The sequence below is a fragment of the Amborella trichopoda genome, chromosome 13 (assembly GCF_054954075.1).
Source record: "Amborella trichopoda isolate Santa Cruz 75 chromosome 13, AtrichopodaSantaCruz75HAP2 v2.0, whole genome shotgun sequence".
Classification (NCBI taxonomy): Eukaryota; Viridiplantae; Streptophyta; class Magnoliopsida; order Amborellales; family Amborellaceae; genus Amborella; species Amborella trichopoda.
This window is the reverse complement of record NC_142348.1, coordinates 28,264,311-28,272,500: the sequence shown is the minus strand read 5'-3', so window position 1 is coordinate 28,272,500 and position 8,190 is coordinate 28,264,311. Positions and strand designations below refer to the sequence as shown.

The 8,190-nt window shown below is 53.3% G+C and overlaps 1 non-coding gene and 1 pseudogene across 1 annotated transcript; both read left to right on the top strand.

The window, feature by feature from the left end:
* Positions 1-5,181: 5,181 nt before the first annotated feature.
* Positions 5,182-6,991, top strand: LOC148779141 (18S ribosomal RNA; annotated as a pseudogene).
* Positions 6,992-7,232: 241 nt separating this feature from the next.
* LOC148779140 (5.8S ribosomal RNA) lies at positions 7,233-7,387 on the top strand. Its single transcript, XR_016048713.1, has one exon. It is a non-coding gene; the product is annotated as a 5.8S ribosomal RNA (ribosomal RNA).
* The last annotated feature ends 803 nt before the right edge of the window (positions 7,388-8,190 follow it).

The window sequence follows — 8,190 nt, the reverse complement described above, 5'->3', positions numbered from 1 at the left end:
CCTCGATGCCCACTTGGCATACTTTGTGGGTGTGCCTTCATCCCATCGTGATCCTAGGCACACACCTCGGTGCTCATCAGGCATACTACATGGGTGTGCCTGGTCAAGTAGGCCCTCACGACACCGTGTGCCTAGGCACACACCTCGGTGCCTACCAGGCATACTATGTGCGTGTGCCTTTCTCGGGCAACCCGTCGGCCCCCTGGCACCATATGCCTAGGCACACACCGCGGAGCCCTCAACCTATACACCGTGGGTGTGTCATGCTCGGGCTACTCGAAGGCCGTCACAACACTGTGTGCCTGAATGCTCAACGCAATGCCCAACAACCATACTGTGTGGGTGTGCCATGCTCGGGTATGGGTGTGCCCTTTAACCGTGCATGTGGTGATGCACTCAAGCACGCAACATCGTGCATTGAGGTGGTATGGGTCGTGCTTGGGGAAAAAATATGCCAGTTTGACCCCATTAGGTGTCACTCTGGAGTTTCAGGTGTTTTAAGTTAGCGTACATTGTTGAGGGGGAAGGGACGACCCCTCATGTTGCCTTCATTTGACCTGTCATGACCGCCCATCGGGCCTTATGGCCATGGACCGCCCCACCCTGTGTCCTGTCGTCGATCCATTCACTGACCTGCTATGACCCATCTCCGTATCTCGTGGTTGGCTCGGGAGCCGCAAAACGGGCCCCACCACTCGTACTGCGAGGGTGTGCCAGGCTCAGGCCACCCATAGGCCCTCGTTGAGTCGTGTGCTTAGGCTCACACCATGGAGCTTTCAACGCATACTGCGTGGGTGTGCCTTGCCTGGGCGGACCCGTGGACCCTCGATGCGCGATTCTTAGGTGCACACCTCGGTGCCCACCATGCATACTACGGAGGTGTTTCCAGCTCGGGCAACTCGTAGGCCTTCATTCCACCTTATGCCCACGCAGCCACCTCGGTGCCCACTAGATGTACTGTGTGTGTGAGCCTTGCTAAGGACACCTGTAAGCCCTCGCGGTGTCTTGTGCATTGGCACACACCCCGTGGCCCTCAACCCATACTGCGTAGGTGTGCCGTACCTGGGTTGACTTGTGGACCCTCGATGCGTTGTGCCTATGCGCACACCTTAGTGCTCACCATCACCCATACTGCGTGGGTGTTCCCAGCTCGTGCATCCTGTAGGCACTTTGCTGCGCTGTGCCTATGCACACACCTTGATGACCACCAGGCATACCGCGTGGGTGTGCTTAACACGACAACCGGTAGGCACTCGCAACGTAGTGTATCTAGATGCACACCTCGCTGTTCACCAGGCAAACTGCGTGGTTGTGCCTTGCTCGGGCAACCCATAGACCATCGCGACACCGTATGCCTAGCTGCTGACCATGAAGCCCTCAACCCATCTGCGTGGGTGTGCCTTGCTTGGGATGACCCATTGACTCTCGATGCGCTGTTCCTAGGTGCACACCTCAGTGCCCACCAGGCATATTGCGTGGGTGTTCCCTGCTCAGGCAACCCGTAGGCCTTCATACCACCATGTGCCTAGGCACACACCTCGGTGCCCACTAGGCATATTGCGTGGGTGTGCCTAGCCCGGCAGCCGGTATGCCCTCATGACACCGTTTGCCAAGGATCAAACCTCGATGCCCACCAGGCAAACTGCGTGCGTGTGCCTTGATCGAGAAACCGATAGGTCTCCACGGCGTCGTGTGGCTAGGAACACACCACGGAGCCCTCAACCCATACTGCATGGGTGTGCCTTGCCTCGGCTGACTTGTTGACCCTCGATGTGTTGTGCCGAGGAACACACCTTAGTGCTCACCACCCATACCGTGTGGGTGTTCCCAACTGGGGCAACCTGTAGGCACTTCTCACGCTATGCTTAGGCACACACCTCGGTGCCCACCAGGCATACTACGTGGGTGTCCCTAGCTCGGTGATCGGTTGGCCCTCGCGACACCGGGTACCTAGGTGCACACCTTGGTGCCCACCAGGCATACTGCGTGGGTGTCCCGAGCTCAGTGATCGGTAGGCTCGAGTGACGTCGTGTACCTCGGTGCCCACCAGGCAAACTGTGTGGGTGTGCCCAGCTTGGGAAACCCGAAGGCCATCGCGGTGCCGTGTGCCTAGGCACACACCATGGAGCCCTCAACCCATACTGCGTGGATGTGCCTTGCCACTGCTAACTTGTGGACCCTCAATGCATTGTGTCTAGTCGCACACCACGGAGCCCTCAACCCATTCTTCTTGGGTGTGCCTTGCTCATTCATCCCACCGGCCCTCGAGGCCCCCTAGCTTCAACCGTGTGTGTGGTGGTGATGCACCCAAGGATGCAACGTTGTGCATTGAGGTGGTATGGGTCGTGATGGGGTCAAATATATGCTAGTTTCACCCCAATAGGTGTCACTCAGAAATTCCAGGTGTTTTAAGGCATCACACATACTTGGGAAGGATGGGCATCTGAGTGGGACGAGGCTGAGGTACGTGATTTGGGCAAGGCTCGCTGTCAATGCGTGGGTGTGCTTTGCTTTGGCTGACCCGAAGACACTCGATGAGATGTGCCTAGTCGCACACCTTGGTGCTCACAACCCATGAAGCATGGTTGTGCCCAGCTCGTTGAACTCGTAGGCACTCGCAGTGCCGTGCCTAGGCACACAACACATTACCCACCAGGCGCATACTGCGTGCGTGTACCTTTTTTTGGATGACCCGTGGACACTCGATGCGCTATGCCTAGGTGCACACCTCAGTGCTCACCACCCATACCGCGTGAGTGTTCTCAGCTCATGCAACTTATAGACACTTACGACGTTGTGCGTATGCACACAAGTTGGTGCCCACCTGACATACTTTGTGGATGTGCCTAGCTTGGCTAGCTGCAGGCCTTCACAATGCGGTGTTCCTAGGCACACACCTTGTTGCCCATCAAGCATACTACGTGGGTGTGCCTTGCCCCATGGTGCCTAGGCGCACACCTCAGTGCTCACCACCCATACCGCGTGGGTGTTCCCAACGCATGCAACCTGTAAGCACTTGTGGTGCTATGCCTATGCACATACGTTGGTGCCCACCTGGCATACTTTGTGGATGTGCCTAGCTCGTCTATCGTGATGCCGTGTGCCTAGGGGCAAACCTCAGTGCCCACCAGGCATACTGCGTGAGTGTGCCTTGCCCCGTGGACCCACGATGTGTTATGCCTAGGCGCACACCTCAACGCTTACCACCCATACCACAGGGGTGTTCCAAGCTCATGCTACCTGTAGGCACTTGTGGTGCTATGCCTAGGGACACATGTTGGTTCCCACCTGGCATACTTTGTGGATGTGCCTAGCTTTGCTACCGGTAGGCACTAGTGACGCCATGTGCTTAGGCGCACTCCTCGGTGCCCCACCAGGTATACTGTGTGGGTGTTGCTTGCCCCGTGGACCCACGATGTGCTTTGCCTAGGTGCACACCTCATACTCACCACCCATACCGCGTGGGTGTTCTCAGCCCATGCAACCTGCGGGCACTTGTGACGTTGTGCCTAGGCACACACCTCGATGCCCACAAGGCATACTGTGTGGGTGTGCCTAGCCCGGCAGTAGGTAGGCCCTCATGATGCAGCCTTATGTCGCAACGATTCGTCCTCCCCTCCCCACACCCCCCAAATTTAGAACTACACAGACCGAGCACAAGAGGTTCGGAGTTAGTGCCTTGTGAACTTTCGAATATCCACGCCCCGCTGGTAGCTAAAGGGCATACCATAGCTAAAGGGCATACCTAGAGCATGCCACACATTGCACTGTGTTGTGCTCTAGGCCCCCCCATCCCATCTCACCAGCTATTCTGACGCACTAGAATGGGCCCAGACCTTCTTATGGGCACCAACCATTGAGGACTTGGTGCCCATAAGACGGTCCTAGCTCACGGCACCGATCCTAGTGCTGTGGACGACGGTCCTAGCTCACGGCAGCCAGAAGAAGTCCTGCTTCCCTCTCTGACATGACCCTCTCTGGATGATGGTGGGGTTACAAGCCTGATGCTGCGCCGTTGTGTCCTTGACACAATATGGCATGCCTTTGACAGTGGATGACTGTTTGTCTTGCCATCGAACATGATTCGTGTCTAGGTGATGGTGGTGGATGTCTTGATGTTGCGACCTTGCGTCGTAGAAGTGATGTGGTCCAACTATGGCAGCCAGATGAAGTTTTGCTTCCCTCCCTGACATGACCCTCTCTGTATGACGGTTGGGTGGCAAGCCTGAGGCTGCACGTTTGCGTTTTAAACGCAATATGGCACCATGTGCATGGTCACGGAATGTGGTACCATGTTCATTGTCCCGATCAAATAGTTATGGTAGTGGACGACGGTTCCCCATGGCACTGATCCTAGGCATAGTCCTGGGCGATGAGGAGGGGATGTCTCGACATAGTGCTTTTGCGTCTCTCAGATGTGATATGGCCCCAACCATTGTAGCCAGATCAAGTCCTTCTTCCCTCCCAGACATGACCCTGCTCTAGATGATGGTGGGGTGATAGGCCCGTGGCTGCGCCGTTGCGTCCCTTGCGCAATATGGCATGTCCTGCTCAATAAGCTTTCATGTTGTTTTAGTTCCTAGCCTTTCGTATCTTCCAGGTTTTTTAATGTCGTTTCAGTCGTGGTTTCTCGCACGTACATACTTCTTCCAGTGTTGGCCTTCATTCGAGTGATGCCCAGCTCTGGTGGGTCATGGACGTTTTACGGATCTTGCGGCTTGATTTTCTGGCCTCTGCCCATGAGATCAATATCGCTTAGTGCAAGTCAATGCCCCTGTGGGAGCAACGACGTTTAGTCTTTGTTCTGGGATGTACTTCTTGTCTCCCCAACTATGGTGGCAGTTGTTGTGCGTGTGCATTCGATACCCTTTTGAGATGGCAGTGTATTTTGTTCAGTTGGTATTTGGATTATTGCTATGGGCTATTGGCCCCACAATTGCTCTCCTCCTGGGCTTGCTCTCTTGCAGCACCCTTGGTACAGTTCCAGTTTTCGATTCCCTTGTTTGGTGCCGTTTGGGCTCTCCCTATGTCTCTTGATACCAGACGATGCTTAGTTGTGTGGCCTTGAGTTGGCTCACCGCATAGACGTCCACCACTCGCCTCATTTGGCAGTGAAATGTAGGGTTCCATTCGGGCCCTACTTTAGGTCCCGTGTGGTTCCCCCATGTCGTTGTGGGATGCTACCTAATTGATCTTGCCAGTAGTCATATGCTTCTCTCAAAGATTAAGCCATGTATGTGCAAGTGTGAACTAATTCAGACTGTGCAACTGCGAATGGCTCATTAAATCAGTTCTAGTTTGTTTGATGGTACATGCTACTCGGATAACCGTAGTAATTCTAGAGCTAATATGTGCAAAAAATCTTGACCTCTGGAAGGGATGCATTTATTAGATAACAGGCCAGTGTGGGCTTTGCCTGATGCTTTGGTGAATCATGATAACTCGATGGATCGCACAACCGTTGTGTTGGCAATGCATCATTCAAATTTCTACCCTATCAACTTTCGAAGGTAGGATAGGGGCCTACCATGGTGGTGACAGGTGAGAGAGAATTAGGGTGAGATTCCGGAGAGGGACTATGAGAAACGGCTACCACATCCAAGGAAGGCAGCAAGCGCACAAATTACCCAGTCCTGACACAAGGAGGTAGTGACAATAAATAATAATACCGGGCTTCAAGAGTCTGGTAATTGGAATGAGTACAATATAAACCCCTTAACGAGGATCCATTAGAGGGAAAGTCAGGTGTCAGTAGCCACGGTAATTCCAACTCCAATCGCGTATATTTAAGTTGTCGCAAATAAAAAGCTCGTAGTTGGATCTTGGGCTGGGCCGACTAGTCCGCCTTCATGGTGTGCACCGACCGTCCCGTCCCTTCACCCGGCGATGCGTTCCTGACCTTAACTGGCTTGGTCTTGCCTTCAGCACTGTTACTTTGAAGAAATTAGAGTGCTCAAAGCAAGCGTAAGCTTTGAATACCATAGCATGGGATAACATCACAAGATTTCGTTCCTATTGTGGTAGCCTTCGAGATCAGAGTAATGATTAAGAGGGACAGTCGGGGGCATTCGTATTTCATAGTCAGAGGTGAAATTCTTGGATTTATGAAAGATGAACCACTGCGAAAGCATCTGCCAATGTTGTTTTCATTACTCAAGAACAAAAGTTGGGGGATCGAAGATGATCAGATACTGTCCTAGTCTCAACCATAAACGATGTCGACCTGGGATTGGCATATGTTGCTCTTAGGACTCCATCGGCACCTTATGATAAATCAAAGTCTTTGGGTTCCAGGGGGAATATGGTCGCAACGCTGAAACTTAAAGGAATTGATGGAAGGGCACCACAAGGAGTGGAACCTACGGCTTAATTTGAATCAACAAGGGGAAACTTACCAGGTCCAAACAAAGTAAGGATTGCTAAAGTGAGAGCTCTTTCTTGATTCTATGGGTGGTGGTGTATGGCCGTTCTTAGTTGGTGGAGAGATTTGTCTGGTTAATTCTGTTAACAAAAGAGACCTCAACCTACTAACTAGCTACGTGGAGGTATCCTCCACAGCCAGCTTCTTAGAGGGGCTATGACCGTTTAGGCCACGGAAGTTTGAGGCACTAGCAGGTCTGTGATGCCCTTAGATGTTCTAGGCCACACGCACGCTACATTGATGTATTCAACGAGTATATAGCCATGACCAACAGGCCTGGGTAATCTATTGAAATTTCATCATGATTGGGATAGATCATTGCAATTGTTGGTCTTCAACAAGGAATTCCTAGTAAGCGTGAGTCATCAGCTCGCGTTGAGTACATCTCTGCCCTTTGTACACACCACCGGTCTCTCCTACTGATTGAATGGTCCGGTGAAGTGTAAGGATCTCGACGACGAAGGCGGTCTGCCACTGGCGATGTCGCGAGAAGTCCACTGAACCCTATCATTTAGAGGAAGGAGAAGTCGTAACAAGGTTTCTGTAGGTGAACCTGCTGAAGGATCATTGAAGGATGCCCCAGCAGACAAACTGGAGAACATGTGGAGAGAATGCTGTGGTGGAGAGCCTCGCGTGGCCCCCACCTTTGAGGTTCGCCAAAGGCCCTTCCCACCAAATCAAAACAAAAAACCCTAGCACGTCAAGCGTCAAGGAAATGGATCACGGCAGAAATGTGGGGGGGCACCACGTAGGGGCACACTCGGTCCCCTTGCAGCACGCCCCACCACTCCGATCGCATACTGTCAAACACGACTCTCAACAACGGATATCTTGGCTCTCACCATGATGAAAAACATGGCGAAATGCGATACTTTGTGTGAATTGCCGAATCCCGTGAATCATCGAGTCTTTGAATGCAAGTTACGCCCAAGGGTGTAGGTTGAGGGCACGCCTGCCTGGGATGCATGCCAAACGCCGCCCCCTCCTCACCCCTGCGCTCACTAGTGCATGGGCTCAGGGCGCAAGATGGCCACCCGTTCCCCTCCCCTCACGTTGATGGTGCGGTAGGCTCAAACCCAAGACCACAGCTTGCAGGTGATGCGACAATCAGTGGCCTCCACAGTGTGTCGTTGTCGCAATGCGGCTTAGGTTGGTCCCCAGCAAACACACAGACTTGCGGTCCATGCAAAGATTCCTCACTGCGATCCTAGGTCAGGTGGGGCCACCCATTGAGTTTAAGCATATTAATAAGTGGAGGAAAAGAAACCTACCAAGATTCCACTAGTAACGGTGAACAAACCGGGAACTGCCCAGCGTGAGAATCAAGCGGCCCCACTGCTCGAATTGTAGTCTGTAGAAGCATCCTCAGCGGCGAACTGGGCATAAATCCCCTGGAACAGGGCGCCTGAGAGGGTGAGAGCCCTGTCATGCCCGGACCCTGCCGCACCACGAGGCGCTATGGCGAGTCGGGTTGTTTGGGAATGCAGCCCTATTTGGGCGGTAAATTCCGTTCAAGGCTAAATACCGACGAGAGAATAGAGAACAAGTGTCGCGAGGGAAAGATGAAAAGGACTTTGAAAAGAGAGTCAAAAAGTGCTTGAAATTGTTGGGAGGGAACCGGATGGGGGCTGGCAGTGCCCCGCGGTTGGATGCAAAACGTCCTCATTGACAATCTGTTACTCAACATGCTGAGTGGACCGACGCGGGTCACCGTGGAGGGAGGAGCCCTGGTGATCGCTCCCCCCCCGAGGGGATGCCTCACACACCTC